Here is a 16488-nt window from a genome sequence, read left to right on the forward strand (position 1 = left end):
GCGCGGCCCCGGGTGTAGGGGAGGGAAGGCGGGCTCTGAGCACCGGGAACACCCAATCAAAACAAAACAAAACAAGCACAACACCGACACCGACACCGACACCGACACCGACACCAGCGTCTTCCTCCCTAGGCAGCGGGGAGCCCCCGACCAGCTTGGAGCAAGGCGGTCCGCGGTCCGGGCCGCGTTTTAGGAGGCGCCCCCTGGTGGCCGAAAGGGGCGAGACAGCAGGCCGGAGGGACGCGTCTGCAGTGGCCGGGCGGAGAGGAGCCGGCTTAGTGATGTAATGAGTCTCGGTCCGCCCCACCACCCACGCGCTGTGTGCCCTTGGGCAAGGCACTTGCCCTCTCTGGGCTTCTGGGAGGGAAAGAGCCTGATTTTCAGCTCTGATATCTCGTGGCCCTGGATACTGGGGCCAGGTGGCAATAGCAGACAGTAGATCCAGGAAGGGACAGAGCAGAGCTGAGAGCTGGACATTTTGTTCAGCACTCTGAGACTTATTTCATTTACTTGTGGCAGAAACTACTATCCCAAGTTCACAGACAAGGTCACTGTAGCACAGAGAGGGTAAGTCACCTTTCCAGGCTCACACAACTGTGAAGCGTCTGAACTGAGCTTTGAACACAGGCCTACAAAGCTGCGGTCGAGATGGGGGACCTGACCACCTCAGTCTTGCAGCATTTATTGAGCACCTAGGGCATTCTGAGAGTATACGAGGCACTGGTGACAGAGGAATAAGGAACAGTCCAGCTCCTGGTGGCTTTTCCTCACCCTCACAGCAAACCAGTGTTCACTAGGAGGGTGGTCTTTTGGGGCAAAGCATGAGTCTCCTCCCTGAACCTCCCATTACATTCTTCTGTATGTTGGAGGTTGTGTGTGTGTGTGTGTGTGTGTGTGTGTGTGTTTTAAGAACTATGAATTAATTTTATAATTTCAAAAAAATTTTTTTCAAAAATATTTTTAAAGGAAGAAAAGATGCTTGTAGTTTTGATAACTGAAAATGTTCTACTGGAAAAGCCACCTCCTTTTGTCATCAGTGCCAAGAGTGAGTTATCTGGCTGACTGGAAGGCAGGTGAGGGAACTGAGAACATCAGGTGTTCCTGAAACTGTTCAGCCAGGGCAAGTCTCATCACCTCTCTGAGCCTCACTTGAATTCATCTATAAAATGAAAACTAATGATAAAAAACCCCCACCCTGCCTCCCTTCAAAGGCTGCTGTGTGGATCAACCACGATATTGCATAAAAAGGTTGTGTAAAGTGCACTGTATAAATATTCTTATTTCCAGAAATGAAGGAAGAAATATTGATAAATTTAACTATGTAAAAATTAAAGCTTCTGAATAGAATAAAAAATACCACAAAGTTAAAAAAGGCAAATGGTAAACTTAAAAAAATGATCTGCAGCCCATATGCCTGAAGTTAATTGAAGAAAATGAGATGAACATTAATTTTCCTCATGCAGAAAGAGCTCTTTCAAATCGATAGGAAAAGATGACTAACCAATTAGAAAAAAAAAAAAAGAGCAAAGGATATGAACAAGCAGTTCATGAAAAGATATTCAATCTCACTTGTAATTAAATGCATATTAAAGAAATACAAATCAGAATATAACAAGCTCATCATTTTTTGTGACCTATCAAGTTGGCCAAAATGAACAAATTTGGTAATACGTTTGTTGTTGAAGGTGGGGGGATATGCACACACTCACAAACACTGTCTGGTGAGGTGCAAGGTAGGTGCCACTTTTTTGAAGGGTGATCTGGCAAAGCTAAGCAGCCTGGGAGTATAAAAATACAAGGATAGCCAGTAGTATTCTGCGTAAGCAAACAGAGAAGCACCTCTGATGTCCAACAGCAGGGGATGAAGAAATGGCATGAAGACACGTAAGCTGGGACTGTGTCCTGGGACGCATTGATAATGATCACCCTCAGAGGTAATCCTGATAAGTGGGAAACGCAAGATGTGGTTCAGGGTATGGTGTGTTACCTTCCACATAAAAAAGACATATACCTGCTGGCACATGCATGTATTCTCTCTGACAAAGACGCTTAAGAAACTGGAACAGCGGTGCCTTGAGGAATGGCATGGAGAATTGGGGCCAGGGTGGAAAGGAGACAGGCTTTTCACTGAAATGTTCTGTTTAAATGTGTGTGTTTTTTTTCTTTTTCACTATATGCATGTAGTACTGGTTTTTGAAAAGTAGGTTGAAAAAAATAATCGTTTGTGAAGCTGGGCAGGGAGTTTCTGGGGCCTGCTCTGACATAAGCTGGGGATAACTCCCGACGTGACCTTGGAGCAGGATGGTGTCCCTCTAAGCCTCAAGGTCCTCTCTATCTAGTGGATTGGAAGTGCGAGATAAGAGTTCCAAGGCTCCTTACGGCACTGATGCCATGCCAGCCCCAGGACCTTCTCCCCAGATAAGCCAACCAGCTATGGAATGGCTGCTTGGGGAGGTAGGGGGCTCCCCACCCTTGGACCTATGGCAGCAGAGGCCAAGGGTCAGTTACCCTGGGGATGGCAGCTTGCATGACTTCTAAGACCCCTCCTGGCATGCCAATATGCTGTTCTTTCTTCCTTCTCCCATTCACAGTGCCCTGCCCGGAAACTCTTGGTTCATATTTCTTCTCCAGGTTACCCCTGGCAACATCCCATCTGTCTAGGTTAGAGGTCAACTCTGGGGAGCAGGGACAGATGACACAGCACCAGGCACCCATGTGGGGTTGAGATGTCGTGGGGCAAAGCTGTGGGCTGGGAAACTGAACCTCTTGCCCTACCCAGAGATCAGCCCTGGCTTCAGTCCTGCTCCTTTCACCTTCATAGGCAGCTCTCCATCCCCCCTCCTCTCTGATTCACCCCTGGTCATCACCCAGAATGTTTTGTGGCTCCCTAATGCCCACCAAGCCAACCTGACATTCTTCAGCTGGACATTCAAGGGTTTGCACTCTCTGACCTCAATTTACCCTTGTAACCCTTCCCTCCATCCATTATGTCTCTCTCTCTCTTAAATATTTTATTTATTTATTTATTTATTTATTTATTGATTTATTGATTGATTTATTTATTTATGAGAGACACACACACAGAGAGGCAGAGACATAGGCAGAGGGAGAGTCAGGCTCCTCACAGGGAGCCCAATGTGGGACTTGATCCCGGACCCCGCAGATGCTCAACCACTGAGCCACCCAGGCGTCCCCATTATATCTCTTCTTTAAAGCAGTTTTCAACGATACAGATTTAATTACATCCCTCCCTTGCTTGAAACTCTTCTATGGCTCCCAGTGACCTGTAGAATAAAGTCTAAGTGTCACCAGCTAGACCCCAAGACCTAACATTTTTTACTCCCGTGCTTGTACCCACTAACCTTTGTCTTACATTTTCCCTTAAGCTCTTCTTTTCGGTTTACCTCTTAACTCAGGCAAATGAAACCCAAAACCACTCCTTAGGTGATGGCGACTGTCCTCATAAGACATCCATGGCTCAGACAACTCAAACCTTTTGAGCTAAAACCCCAACTCACACCCACACAGGGACTGAGGAGTGGCCTCTGGTATGACATACCATTACCTTCACCTCATTATAATACTAAAATCTCTGCCCAAGGAGGAGCTCCAGCCTCATTTACATAACACACAACATAAATAGAGGCATGTTTCCTTAAGGCACATGCACCACCTTATGCCTGCCTTTACATAGGATAACAGGGCTTCCCTATCTAAATAGTCATCCGAACACTGAAGGAACCCATTCACCGTCTCTCAGAAAGTCAGGGCTTTGGAAACCATTTCCTGTGATCTCCGTATTTGCTGCAAATGAAAAGTTTTCTTTGTGAGACAACTCAACCTGGCGCAGTTTCTGACTCACCAAGGAACGAGCTCACTTTGGTTCGGTTACATAAGCTTCCCAGGTTAGCATCAGAACTGGTTTCTTTCTGCCTTCCTGCCTCACTCCATCTTCAGTGGCTTCTCCCAGAGCCAAGCTATACTTAATGTCTTTTGAGCACACTGTGCTATTTCACGACATTATTTGCACATAGTATTCCCTTGGTTCCTCAATATATAAAGAGTTCTTACAAATAAATAAGAAAAAAATCATGAATCAGTAAAAAAAAAACAAAAACAAAAACAAAAACAATTGATGTATCTAGTTAGTTCAGAGAAAAAGTCATCCAGATGGTTGGGAACATACTTTTGTTAAAATGGAAAGAAGCCGTCATCTTCATATAAGTGACATTTTAAAAAATTGTATCATGGTCAAATGATTTTTTTACAAAGATATGAGGAGAACTTATTGGAACAGTCTCTTCAACAAATAGCACTGGGACAGTTGTCTATCTACATGCAAAGGATGCATTGCATTTGGACTCTTCCTATCATACACAAAAGCTAACTCAAAATGATCAACAATCTACATGTAAGAGTTAAAACTATAAAGCTCTTAAAAGAAAGCATAGGAGTAAATCACTATGACCTAGGGTTAGGCAAGGTCTAATTTATTAGATATGAAATGATTTCTTAGATATAAAAATATCTTAGATTTGGGGATCCCTGGGTGGCTCAGCAGTTTAGCACCTGCCTTCAGCCCAGGGTGTGATCCTGGAGTCCCGGGACCAAGTCCCATATGAGGCTCCCTGCATGGATGGAGCCTGCTTCTCCCTCTGCCTGTGTCTCTGCCTCTTTCTTTCTCTCTTTCTGTGCCTCTCATGAATAAATAAATAAAATCTTTATTTTTATTTTTATGTTTTTTTATGATAGTCACCCACAGAGAGAGAGAGAGAGAGAGAGGCAGAGACACAGGCAGAGGGAGAAGCAGGCTCCATGCACCGGGAGCCCGACGTGGGATTTGATCCTGGGTCTCCAGGATCATGCCCTGGGCCAAAGGCAGGCGCCAAACCGCTGCGCCACCCAGGGATCCCTAAATAAAATCTTTAAAATAAAAATAAACATATCTTAGATTTTTTTCTTAGATACCAAACACATAAGCAATACAAGAAAAACTTAATAGATTGGACTTTATCAAAATTAAAAACTGTTACATTTCAAAAGACATCATCAAGAAAGCAAAAAATTAAACCATAGACTGGGAGAAAATGTTTGCAAATCATATAACCAAAAAACAAAACAAAGCAAAACACCCCACAAAGACTTGTATTTAGAATATAAAAAAGAATTGTGACTCAATAATAACACAACAAAAAAAAATGGGCAAAAGGTTTGAATTAGGTACTTCACCAAAGAAGGTACAGGAATGGCCAACAAGCACATGAAAAGATGCTGAACATCACCAGCCATCAGAGAAATGCAAATCAAAACCATAGTGAGATAGCACCTCACACCCACTCAGATGGCATATCATCAAAAGGACAGACAATAACGAGTGTTGGTGAGGATGCAGAGAAATCAGAATCCTCTGACACTGCTGGTGGGAATGTAAAACGGTGCTGTCACTTTGGGGAAACAGCTGGGTGTTTCTTAAGTTAAATGCAGGGTTACCCTATGACCTCTCCATTCTGCTCCTAGATATCTACCCAAGAGAAATGAAAACATATGTCCACATAAAAAAACTTGTATGCAAATATTCATAGTAGAATTATTCATAATAGCCTCCCAGAATGTTAATAGCCCAAATGTCCATCAACTGGGTCTATCCATACAATGGACTATTATTCAGCCATAAAAAGGGATGAAGTACTGCTATATTCCACAACATGGATGAACCTGGAAAACATTATGCCAACATGAAAGAAGCCAGACACAAGAGGATGAATATTGGATGATTCCATTTATAATGAAATGTCAGAAAGGCCTATCTACAGAGATAAGAGGCCGATTTGTGGTTGTCAGAAGCAGGACAAAGCCTTGATGGAAACTAGGGATGAGGCTTCTTTTCAGGGTGATGGAAATAATTTAGAATAAAATTGTGACGTTTATACCAACTCTGTAAATATCTCCAATAATCACAAAACTGTATGCTTAAAACAAGGGACTTTTGTGGAATGTCAATTACATCTTTATAAAGCTTTAAAGAATGAGTGGTGACCAAATGCAATGTAAGATCTGGATTAGGAGAAAACTTGACACAAAGGACATTCCTGAGATAACTGGTACAGGTGACTCTAAGTTGTATATTAGATCCCAGTATTGTGTCAATGTTGTACTTCTTGAATTGAGTTACTGAACCATGTTTACGTAACAGAATGTTCTTGTTCTTAGGAAACAGACGCTTAAGTATTATTCAGGAGTAAAAGTCATCATGTTGCATGTCTGCAGTGACCTCTCAAATAGTTCTGGGGGGAAAATATTGTGAAAGAGCAAAATTTGGTGAAATGTTAGTAATAATGAGTTTGGGTGAAGGGTACAGGGGAGAACGTTTATTTTATTTTATTTTTTGGTATTATTCTTGTGAGTCTTCCTGAAAACTGAAATTATAAAGAATCCACACATAAAAAAAATATTACATGGAACCTGAAGACCCCTGAGAATAAATCCATGGACGCTAAAGGGAGAAAAAGCACCAATTTAGTTGCGAACACAACTCCCATCAGGGGTGGCCCCTTGCTCATCACATGTCTCTGGAACACCCCGCCCCCTGCCCCACCACCCCACAAAAAAAGACAGCAAGAAGCCAGAGGGCAGGGTTGGGACACATGCCCACATGCCCCTCAGATTGCATTAATTCATTAATTCACTCACCCAACAAATAACTGCTTACTGTTTGCCAGGGATCAGCTGGGAGCCAGACGCACACAAATGTCCCTGCCCTTGTGGCCCTGATGTTCAGCTAGCATCAGGGGAGGGTCCCATAGGAGGAGGAAGGGGGTGTGGAAACCCCTCAGCTCTGCCCCAGTCTGGAAGGCAGGGATTAGTGTCTGAATCATTTCTGTTCCCCTGGATTATAAGGAAGTCAAATTCTGTCCCCATAGAAAATATGGTCACAGCCTTTGGACACTGGGGCCCACAGCCCAAAGGGACCAGGAAAAAATGCTGGGTTAACTTCAGATCGGTAGAGCTCAGAACAGAACCTGAAGAACGGCTGGTAGGGAGGGTAGCTGCAGGCTGTGAGTCTGGAGGGGAGTAGGAATGGGGGCACGAGGTGTCGAGGGAGAAAATTACTCCCCTACACCACAAAAACCAGCATGGTGCTAGCCAAAGTGCTGGCCATGCCGATACCATACGGTGCCCCCCCTTCTGATCTTTGAAGTTTCGGGGATTCCCAAGCCGAGAGCCCCTGAATTATTTTAGGGGATCTTACATCCCATATGCACACTCAAGACTGCTGGTAGACCAAACAAATACTGTTTCACACATTAACATCTTTCAGCCAAAATAGAAGCTGTTGCGAATAAAATTCATAGACTTCAAATTCATCTGAAATGGGTTCTCGGTGGCTTATTGTAATTTTTCAGCCATGGATACTAACCATGGGGATGGGAGGTTTCTCAGGCATTTTGGTGATGTAAAGGCACCCTGCTTTTACTGGAAAAGCCTGGGGAGTGCACCTGGAGCCCCCCCTTACTTCATGGTGAGGAGGACAGGGTGGGAGCAAGGGGCTTGTGCCAGAGGGAGTGGCCCCAGGGCTTCCCGCTCAGCACACGTTGGGTCCTGACTGTCCTGAGGACAAGGTGGGCCAGAGCCAGGGGCCACAGGGATGCTCAGCTGGGCCGGCCTGCTCACACCCTGGCACCCTGTGTTAGCAGTCCTCCCGCCCCCAGCTGACTAGGAGCCCCCATCAAGAGCGGCAACTGGGATACGGTCAAATCCCTTGGGGTCCCAAGCAGCCAGCACAGGGCCTGCGTGACCACGGAGGTGGACCGGGAGGAGGACAGCTAAGCAAAGGGGGCAGAGCCGCGCTCAGGCCGGCTGACTCCTGGCTCTCCACCTGCTAGCTGTGTGGCCACTGAGCACGTGGAACGGGGCTAGGGTGGATGGGGGACTGAGGTCTTAAAAATGTTAGTAACTCGTTACAAAATTAAAATAGCCCCACATGGCTAGTGGGTCCCGTCTGGGGCAGTGCAGCTCTACGGGCTTAAGAGTAACAGGGGATGGAGCCACCAAAGGCGAGCAGTGGTTTGGACTCCCTGCACGCCCTGCAGGGCTCTGGGGGCCCCTGCTCACCACAAAGGCTGGCATGCTGGGGCAAGCCTGGGTTCTCTCGCCTGGTCTGGCTCGGGAGCCACACAGTTCCGGTGGGCACAGAGCTCCCTGTGGGGCAGGGTGTATAAGCCAGGTATACAAACTAGGTTATGAGCAACCGACAGGTCTTCGAGGGTGATTTCTCCAGGTTGGTTTGGGGCTTTGTATACAACGACTTCAGAATTTGCTTTGCTCACCCTAACGTTTGGGAGAGAAGAACCCAGCAAAAGCCTAACGATACATACACTCTGATTACAAAATATGGCCCAGGCCCCTCTCCTGTGGGGCTTGTCCCCTCCATCCTCACCCAGAGCAGAGTTTATTTCCCTTCCCCTTGGCCACATGATTTCTTTGTATAATCGAACGTGGCAGAAGTGAAGGTTGGGCCGGTTCCAAGGCTGTGCCCTAAGAGGCCTGCAGCTCCGTAGTCATCTTCGGGGAACGCTGCCCTTGGACCTCAGTGGAGGGAAGGCTGGCTGCCCCCTGGAGGGCCACATGGAGGGGAGCAGATGGGACCCCATCTGTGCAGAAACTGGCTGCCCACTCGGGTCAGGGGCCATGTAGTGTGGAACTGAGGCCCCCCAGCACCAACTACAGACATGTGAGTGGGGCCACCTTGGGCCCTCCAGGCCCAGCGGGCCCTCTAGCTGAGTGCAGCAAAGGAGTGAGCCCTGGGACACCGGCTGAGCCACCCAGATTTCCCAACCCACACCCTCATGCATGTAAGAAATCTTTGCTGTTGTAAGTCACTACATTTTGAGTGCTCTGTTACACAGCTAAGTGAAACAGGTGCACTACACTCATCAGTGAAGACTGTCTGGGGGTGTCTGCTCAGGGCCAGCCCATGGCCCCAAGAGCAGAACCACGGCCCCGAAGCACTCCCTGGACCCTGGGCAGGGGGCCCAAGGGTCCAAGAGCAATCTCTGAGGCCCCCAGGGGACTTCTCTGCCCTTTAAACAGAATGGAGACGAGTGGGGCCGGAGGGGGGCAACCTTGGGGAGATGCCTCGAGGTTTGCACTGTGGGTCAGGCAAGCTCCAGCTAGTCACAGGCAAGACTGCATGAGCCCAGGTGCAGAAGGTTTCTATCTAGATCAGCCACATCTCACTCCTGGCGCATTTATGAAGACACTTGGCCAAAGTCACCCTTGCCAGGCCCTGTCCTCTCCCAGATCCAGTTTCTTGGTCTTCCCTGCTATCTGGCTCCCCACCCTGAGGGCAACAGACATCCCACAGACACTCCTCCAACTCCCAACTCAAGGGGAAGCCGGCAAGAAGCTGCCACAAAACAGGGATCACATATCTTCATGCAATGAGGATGGGGGTGGGGGACAGGGGTCCAAGAACTGTCAGCAAAGGACTGTACCTTCAGTAGACATATTGTCCAGAGGCACCAGATGGGGCTCTTCTCCCATAACTGGCCCAGCAGCCATATCCACCCTCTGGATGATGGAGTAGTGGGGGCACCAGCTGGGGACCAGCTGCCCCCCGTGGAAGACAACAGATGCCAGCATGGGAAGCATGTGAACACCTCTCCACTTATCTGACCCACTACACTGGTCAACTCTCCAATTCCCAAAGGAAAGCTCAATTCTGGGTTCCAGTTCTGATGCAGCCCACGTTCCAGCCAGCAAGGAATGTGGACAAGTGATTTGGCTTGCCTCAGTTTCCCCATCTGCAAAACAAGGTGAATATTCCTACTTAACAGGGCTGCTGCGAGAATTAAATGAGTACAGAGTAGGGCTCGACACACATTCAGCATTCAGAGAATGGCATGTCCTTATGGTTGCTGCTGAGAAGCCTGCTCAAGGTCACATGGCTCCTTTTTTGTACTCCTGTGTCACCCAGCAGGGTGTGTCAGGATGCCGTGTTGCAGTCTCAAGGTGCTCACTGTGGCCTGCTTATCTGGAGTATCTGCAAGCAGATGAAATCTGGCCTGCTATGTAGTTCTTCTTCTCTTCTTCTTCTTTTTTTAAAAAATATTTTATTTATTTATTAATGAGAGACACATACAGAGAGAGAGAGAGACACAGAGCGAGAGAGAGAGAGGCAGAGACACAGGCAGAGGGAGAAGCAGGCTCCATGCAGGGAGCCCGACGTGGGACTCAATCCTGGGTCTCCAGGATCACACCCCGGGCTGCAGGCGGCGCTAAACCGCTGAGCCACCTGGGCTGCCCCTGGTATGTAGTTCTTGACTAAAGTTTGGGGCTGAGACCAGACATCTCTCCCTGTTTCTGGGGCACTACCACTTACCCCATCACCCTTGGTCAGGAGCCTCCAGTGTGTTTCGCTTTTGTTTTATTTTTTTTTAAGATTTTATTTAGTTATTCATAGAGATGCAGAGAGAGAGAGAAAGAGAGAGAAAGAGAGAGGCAGAGACACAGGCAGAGGGAGAAGCAGGCTCCATGCAGAGAGCCCAACCTGGGACTCGATCCAGGGTCTCCAGATCACGCCCTGGGCTGCAGGCGGCGCTAAACCGCTGCACCACCGGGGCTGCCCTCGCTTTTGTTTTTTAAAGATTTTATTTATTTGACAAAGAGAGAGCAAGAGCACAAGCAGGTGGAGTGGCAGAGGGAGGGAAAAGCAGGCTCCCCGCTGAGCAGGGAGCACGATGTGTGGCTCCATCCCGGGACTCCCGGGATCATGACCTGAGCCAAAGGCAGATGCTTAACCGACTGAGCCACCCAGGTGTCCCTCCTGGTGTGTTAAGCTTGCCATGGGATCTACCTTGACACCCCCAGCCCGGCCGAACTCACAGAATCCCCTGGCCCCTGGGACAATGGCTTGCTGGTTTCTTAGAGGCCTTTTGGCTCTGGCTTTCTATGCTGCCACCGCTGGGAAGCCATGGGAGAGAGCAGGGACACCACACTTCTATAACACATCCAGCCCTTTCCGGTGGCCCAGGAAGGTGCTGATCCCTCCATGAGCACCTCTGCTCTCACTGCTGAGGTGGACAGAACGGGAATGCATGTTGTGGAACCCTTGCGAGCTCTGGGTCCTGCCAGCCTGGGTTCAGATCCCCACCTGTGACATGACTGAATGAACTCAGCCAAGGGACTTGACCTCACTATCAGTTTCTCCCTCCATGAAGTGGGGCTGTTACGAGTGCTGCAGAAAAATAGACCCCCCCTTTGGGTTCGTGGGTGTGTCTCCCCTTCAGCCGGGGGACTTCAGTGTGCCATGGCCACCACCTGCTTCTTATACCCACGAATGAGCCAGCTTCGACAGCACCCAAACCGGGGCAGGATGTTTTAGGGACAGACATCTTTAGGATTTCAGCACTAGATTTTTTCTTTTTCTTTTTTTTTTTTTTGACGGAAAGAAGTCCATGTTTCCTATGCAAAGTCATCATAGAATCCAGCTACAAAGTCTTCCCATACCACCTCTCATTCACATCCCATAGACCCTCCCAGCGCTGAAAAGCCCGCCATGACAACACGACACACCAGATGACGACAAGATCTGTGGAAAGAGCCCGACGGTGCCCGGTGCATGCCCATGCTCCTTGAACAACAGCTGATGTGCTTTTCTGTGTTTCTGTCTCTCCAGAGAGGCCAGGGCTGCAGTGAGGGGCAATGGCCTGTCTTGGGCACAGAGAAGTCTGGGCTGGGGTTGTGTCTGTACTTGAAGGTGAAATATGGTTACTTATATGCGTCTTAGAGGTTCTGAAGCTTGGGGCTGAACCCAGCTGCCTGTCCCTGTGGATCCTCACTACCATTACCACCTGCACCCTCCGTCTGAGGCTCCAAGGCCAAGCGGGAGAGGTGGTGTGTGACCACCAGGCTGCTGGACACGTCCTCCCTCCCCCATCCTCATCCCCCCATCATCATTCACAGGTGGGTCTCAGCTGGCCCTGCCTCCAGCAAACGCTTAACGAGTGATGTGGAATATTCCCCAACAGCAACCCGCAGGCTCTCGCACAGGCCCACTGAGACCCCCTTCCCTGGGAGGGGGTGCTCAAAGCCCCAGCCCCTCTCTCCTTTGAGTCTGGATTCCCTGGTGGCTGTCGACTCTGCATCTCCCTCTACCAGCAGGCCCATCCCCCATCTCTATTGGCCGCCTCCTCGTCCTCTGGTGCCCTCCTCCTCTAATGCCCTCTGGTACCTGACCATCCAACTGAAGTGGCCTCCACCAAGTCTTTCTCCCCCACACCAACCCATTTATCTTCTCCACTGCCATGTCTGCAAGTATCTTCTTCAGTTGTTTGCTTACTTATTTCCTGTCTCTCTGCCCCAGGTAGCTCCAGGGGGGGGGATCTTGGTTTGACTTCCTCACCGCTTTCAGCAGTGCTTGGCAGATAGTGGGTGCTCAGTAGACACTAGCAGAAAGATTTACTCATAGAATAACTCGCTTGGTACACTCCCAGGGCAGGAAGAGGAGCCATGGGGGAGGAAAGATGTCTGACTGTCCAGTGGGAAGGAGACACATCAGAAACTCCCATCCTGGGGGCTGGGCATTCTATTAATCTTCTCAGAGATCCCTGAGGTGGTGATTAGTAAGCCATTTTCTAGATAAGGCAACAGAGGCCCAGAGAAGTAAAGTGACTGCCCAGGGCTGCACAGCTGATACATAGGAAGCTGGGTCTTGGGGCACCTGGGTGGCTCAGTCGGTTGAACATCTGACTCTTGGTTTTGGCTCAGGTCATGAGCTCAGGGTCCTGGGATCAGAGCTCAGTGGGGAGTCTGCTTGAGATTCTCTCCCCAGCTCTCCCTCTGCGAGCCTCCCTCCCTCACGCTCGTGCTTGTGTGATCAGGCTCTCTCTCTCTCAAATAAATAAATCTTTAGAGGAAAAAAAAAAAAGAAAGAAAGAAACCTGGGCCTTGGGCCCAGCTTTCTTAAGATCTACAGCTGCACAAAGGAGAGCTCGCTTTGCAAAGGGACAAACTGTAACTAACAGCCAATGTTGACTGACACCTGCCAGGCTCTGGCCCAGGTACATTTCCAAGCTTTGTTCATTTGTTCAGTCTGGAAGGTAATTACAGATCCATTCTACAGATAGAAAACTGAGGTCCAGAGCACCTCTGTGACTTGCCCCAGGTCATACAGCAAAGCAGTAGCCCATCTAGGCTGGGTACTCAGGCTACCAGACTTCCCCACATGGAGGTGACAAAGTTAAGGTGTGCTGCGCCCCACTGCCTCGGTCTTCCCTTTGAGCAAAGAGAGTGTGGGCAGAATGATCTCTGATGTGAGTGATGTCATCAGGGGGGCAGGACTCTTGCCTGGGATGCCTTAGGGCTGAAAAGGGAAGTGAGGAATGGCTGTTTCCCCATCCCACCATGGCCCTGAGCCAGATGGGTGGTTACAACCTTTTGACCACTTCCTCCGGAAATTCCCCAGGAAATGCTCCTGTGCCCATAGCATGAGCAGAAGTCCAGCCCCCAGGCCCAGGACCCTCGAACCTTGCATCCTCCTATTAAGATTGCCCGAAACAGAAACCAGGAAGCAAAATAATTAGCACACTTATGTGTGTGCCTGTGTGTATGCATACATACATATTGCTGATTAGATCAAGTTCTTTATCTACATAAGAAAACAACGAAAGCTAGGGCTGATAGTGCATTGGGACACACCGCACCTCTATCTCTCAGGGCCCCTCCCTTCCCCTCTGTGTGGCACCAGCATCCTGCCCCATCCTCTGCCTCTGGTCTCTCCCCTCCACTCTGTCCTCCATTCAAGCTCCCAGGGCACTCTCTTCGAACTTGGATCTGGTGCCTCCAAGGCAGTGGAGCAGATGCTTAAGAACCTGGGCTTTTGGGTCCAGCAGATTTGGGGTCTGAGGCCATTTGCTAATGGTGTGACCTTGGGCAAGCCACTCTACATCACTAAGCCTCGATTTTCTCATCTGCAAAACAGGGATCATAAGAAACTATCTTACAGGGCCGACACAAAGGGATGCCACACACCAGTTCACCTAGTGCAGCGCCTGGCAGGTCTTCTCAGCTCCCAGTGGTGAATGCTGGATGCTTCTGCCTGCCCAGCCTCCTCCTCACTCCAGGTGAGGCATCCTGATGTTCTCTGGGGAATTTAGTTCATGTCAGCCAGTTGCATCCCTAACTCTATACTATGTCACCCCCTCACCGGAGTGGCGGGTCCAGGGATAGGCACATGACACAAGCTGGACCCCCGAAGAGTCTCTTCTGGGAGTTTTGTTGACACTGTTTCTGTTGGCGTCAGCAGCTACAAGACTACCGTAAACCTGGGGCTGCTGGAGCCACCACCAGCAGAGAGGCTTCCTAAAAAAGAAGTCAGGAGAGAGAAAAAAAAAAGAGAAAAAGATGTGGAGAAAAAGTATTTGGAGATAGAGTTTGAGTCGCTGAATCACACTGTATCTGAAGTCCTTACTGTGACACAAATAGAAGACAATAAATTCAGCTTTTGGCTTGAGACTATCTATTTTTGTTGTTTTTATCAGGTGCAACCGAAAGAGTGCTGGTTAATACGGCCTCCCTGCTTAAAACCCCCCGAGGGCTCCTCTGTGACCACTGAGTTAGCATTCTGGGCTCTTGGCCCCAGCTGCCTTCCATTTGGGCCTCAACCCTGATCTTCATCCTTCCCAGACTCCATGCCACCCAAGACTGATGGCTCTTCCCCAAACACACCTCAGATGCTAAACCTACAGGTTCCACCCAAATTCTCCCCTACTCTCTACTTGGCCGGTTCCTATCACACTCCAGGCCTGGCTCAGGGGTCACCTTCCCCAGAAACCTCCTCTCCATATACCTCTACCACTCCGAAATGTCGATGGCACCTACCTCTGGCCTCCTTCCACTCTCTAGCTGTATCACTGGGGTACAGTTCACTAGTTTTTTCTTTTTTCTTTTCGAAAAGCTTGGTCTCGCCACCTCATTTAAGAAATGAATACCTTGGATCAAGTAAGATTTGACAAGTTCAAATTTTGGTTTTAACTTACCAAGTACATTTCTTTCTTTCTTTTTTTTAACCAAGTACATTTCTTGAACCTGAAGCCTGATGAGCAGACACAGGGCTGGGTGGCCAGGTGCCTGCCCTCGGGGTTGGGGTTGGGGTTGGGGGTTGGGATTTAAAGTCTGAACCGGACAATTTCTCATTTGTCTTATATCTGTGGTTGTGAAAATGGCAATTTTTAAAATGTTATAGTCAAACTGAGACTATTTCTTTTACTTGGGGATAATGACCCTTGACGTTTATTGAACTATGTCTATGTCGTTGCATAGGGCATGCCCTCGCTTTACAGATGAGGGTACTGAGGCTCAGAGGGGTTACAGCAACCAAATGGGGAGCTGGGGTCTGGCCCTCCATCTTCCTGCTCCCACCCCATATTCTTCTCCCTGGCTTATCTCAGCTACAAGTGAGGGACAGCTCAGAAGTGGTTTAAAAATTCGCTGCTTAAAGCCCAAACCAAGCTGGTTTCCTCTGGTTGCTCGCGAGCAGGTGGCTTTCCATACCTACTTCAGCAGGGGAGTCTTTGGCTTCACATTTCCCGCCTGACCCCTGGCTATGATGTGCCCCCATGTTGCAGATGCCAGGTTTCAGATTTACTGTGCTTCCGGCTGCCTGTGTGATAGGAGTCTTAGTGGTTAGTCTGCTGGGAAGGTATTTCAACACGCAGCTGTTTTGAACACAGTAACTTCCCCCTATGTCCCTGCCATGGGCGGTATCCCAGTAGCCTCTTAATGGCCAGTCAGAGGCACTGGGCCTGGCCCATTGATAAGTCCAAATTTTGAAGTTTGTGGGAGAAAAACCTTTGATTGATTTAGATAAGGCATTCTGTTCTGGCGCTTGTTCCATTCTCTGCCGAGTGGGGATGAGGTGCCTCCAGGGTCTGTCGTGGAGCCGGAAGGAGGCAACCTATGGAAAGTTGCAGGCTCACTAAGTGCTACGGTAGGTGCTCACTAAGTGCTCATTCTTTCCTGTCCTCACTGCCTCAAAGCCAGAACCATCTTTCATCCACATGTAGCGTCAGTTGCCCCCACCTCCAACCCCCACCACCTATCCTGACCTCTAAGCCCCACTGAGATCTCTACAGCATGGCCAGCCCCACTGTGTGTGGGTCCTGAAGCAATCTGAACCCCACGGCTCCTGCTCCCTCACTTTTCATGCCATAGGCCAACTCCTCCTTTGCCTTCGAAATCTAGTTTAGCTGTCATCTCTTCTAGGAAGACAGAGGAACCCATCCAGATGTGAATTCTGACATTCCTCCTCTGATCTCTCACGGGCTGTAGAGCGCACAATGGTCTCAGCTCTGCTCACCCTTTATGGTAACTTCCTCTGTTCTTGTCCCACCTCCCCCAGGGCACTGTTGACATCCCTAAGACAGAGACAATGTGTTTGCTCATGGCAGCCTGGCCCCTGAAGCTGACCAGTTGCTGTTGGGGAGCATT

General features: G+C 49.0%; 1 protein-coding gene across 10 annotated transcripts in view; it reads right to left on the bottom strand.

The window, feature by feature from the left end:
- IQSEC1 (IQ motif and Sec7 domain ArfGEF 1) overlaps nucleotides 1-16488 on the bottom strand; it is a 377913-nt gene that overhangs the window by 93552 nt on the left and 267873 nt on the right. The window lies entirely within an intron of this gene.

This window comes from Canis lupus, chromosome 20 (genome assembly GCF_003254725.2).
Source record: "Canis lupus dingo isolate Sandy chromosome 20, ASM325472v2, whole genome shotgun sequence".
In the NCBI taxonomy this organism is placed as follows: domain Eukaryota; kingdom Metazoa; phylum Chordata; class Mammalia; order Carnivora; family Canidae; genus Canis; species Canis lupus.